The sequence below is a fragment of the Oncorhynchus kisutch genome, linkage group LG17 (genome assembly GCF_002021735.2).
Source record: "Oncorhynchus kisutch isolate 150728-3 linkage group LG17, Okis_V2, whole genome shotgun sequence".
NCBI lineage: Eukaryota > Metazoa > Chordata > Actinopteri > Salmoniformes > Salmonidae > Oncorhynchus > Oncorhynchus kisutch.
The window spans coordinates 44,244,782-44,247,391 of NC_034190.2; positions in this window are offsets into that span (position 1 = coordinate 44,244,782).

Below are 2,610 nucleotides of genomic sequence, written 5' to 3' on the forward strand. Positions count from 1 at the left end.
GAAAGCAGCTATTGCAGCTATCAGTAAAGGAAACCAGCTATTGGCTGTCCTAGAAGTCGCTAAATTACGTCATCACCTCATTTGCATAAGTGGCCTTGTGCATGTAATTGTGATGGAAGCTGTAGGAGAGAGGAACAACGTCGTGGGGGAGACAAAAAGTGAGTAAAAAAAACACCCTAAATATGTTAAGAACTACAGATGAACTTTCTTCTGTCGTTTATTATTTTAATTTTTTATGTCACAATTCCAACCCTCCTTTATCCGGGCTTGGGACTGACAAAAGTGACCCAAAAGAGATACTCTGGCGGAGTTGCTAAGTTTTATTATTTAGTGTTTAGTTTTCTTAGTTTGGTTTTTAACCTTATGGTCCACTTAGGAGCCTACAACAAGTCACAGTAAACATTTTTTAACATTTTTTTTTAAAACAATCTAAATGGACCAAAAAGAGACACTAGAAAAAACTCTCAATGGCAATGTGCAATAATTATGGTGACTAGTCTGGCCCTAATTCATGTTAATTTTTTATGTATGCCAGGGCGGGATCAGCTAGGGTCGGCTTCCTGCATGCGCGATTCATTTGCAGTCTCGGCAGGGGTGAACATCCCCTGCTCTGACTGCAGCTGGGAGGGACTGCTGTGTGAGGACTGGGCCGCCTGTGAGTGCTTTGAGACTGGGGTGGGGCCCACTGCAGTGCTCGTTGAGAAGAGTAAGAACGCTATGTGCTTTCACTTAAGAGTCTCCAATAACACCAGAAAAAGTCGCTAGCTTTGTCGCCAGTCGCTTTTTTGAAAATGTGTTGCTAGAGGGGTCTGAATACTCGCTAAATATAGCGACAAAGTCGTTAAGTTGGCAACACTGGTCCTATCTAAAAAGGGATTAGTGCAATCCGGAATCCTTTGGACTTCCCTACTTTAACCCCCTACTACTTATTCTATGGTATATTGGCGATCACACACTGTAATATGCATCCCGCCACCTACTTTGCGGGATGGAAACAGGATTCCCTTAAACTGAACTACCAAAAAATAAATAAAACATATCTGATCCCTACACAGGCTCAAGGGGAACCTGGGAGGGCGGGGTCTTCCGGCACCAGTACCCCTTGCAACTCTTCCAATGTTAAGCTCTTGCGTCCAGAACACTTTTCTGCTGCAGCCACAATGTCTAGTTTCTTCGACTTCTGCTGTACAGTTTATAACTGTGGCAATGAACACAAAATCCCCCTTTTTGAGGCACAGGGTACCTTTTGTCTGTCAGCAAACATTTACTACAGGCTGTGGGGTATCCACTAGCATTACTTGTTTTTGCAAACCTTCTAATCGCCTCTGCATATGAGATTCGATTGACTGCTCTAACTTTTGACACTTCAATTTCCTTCACCCTTACAGGGCACTCCAGGAACTCAGCATCATGATATCCACCACAATTGCAACACCGTCGTCCTTCTACATACCTTTCTTCAGAATAATCTTTTTGTCTGCATACACTTGAAACATGGCCCAATTCTTACACTGCAGTGGTTTGGAGACGAAAGCTCTTACGTCGTATCTTACAAAACCAAGCGTCACATGCATAAGTACTTGCTCTTTATTTAAAAAACAACAGGACTGACATACTTTCGTCTTTTTCTCCATTCACCCAGATGCCGGGCACCAACCACACCAGGAATTCTCTTCAACTATTCAACCTGAACATCCGTTGGCACCCCTGAGATGACTCCTTTGACCTGTGCTCTACTCCGAAGTTCAAAACACAACTTCTGTGGTCCGGATTATTTTGAGGCTCACTGCAATCTTCCTCTGCTGTTCAGAAATACAATGAATTAAAATAAGACCACTCCTGGTCACTCTGACAGACTCTTCCAAGCGCATACTTCACAATTTGACACCTCAAACGGGTTTCCCACATATGCATCCCAACAAGAAGTGATTCATTTGCACACGTATTCTCCATTCCAATTTTAGACAATTAATTTTTTTGTTCCAGTTTTCAATATTACTGTTGAACATTCGCCTTCACCAAATTTACTAATCGCGCTGATCCATTTGAACTCATCAACCATTTCTGCTATCTTCCTCCCTTAACCCCCTACCATTTGACATGTCAACTTCAATGGAGTAGGGACGTCCCAAGAATCCAGATAGCAAAAGAGCTGGTTAAAAAGGGTACTCCACTGCCTCACTATGGTACTTTACCGCATCTACTGGAAGATCAGATGAATTCACACAAAATCAATGTGAAAAACAAATTCCCCATAGGACTGCATTACCACCTGCACATAAGTTTACGTTTATAAACAACTAAAAATTGACATGGATTTCACCAGCCAGTGAGACAGACTTTATGAGGTTTCTGTGTTATGCACTATAGCCCATTACCATATATATGATTGAATATTATCTGCTGTTGGCTTGTGTGGATGTATGTATGTGTTATGCAACATAGCTGACTTGAAACATTGTTAACAGTTTCAAGGCCATGGGACTTTCTCATGATGGAAAAATACAGAGAAGCATGAAGACAGGAACTGTTCAATGAGTTGGGAGGGGGGCACATTCAGAGCGGGGTGTTGCTAGAACAAGCGGTCTTTTGTTAGATAACAGTAGCCAG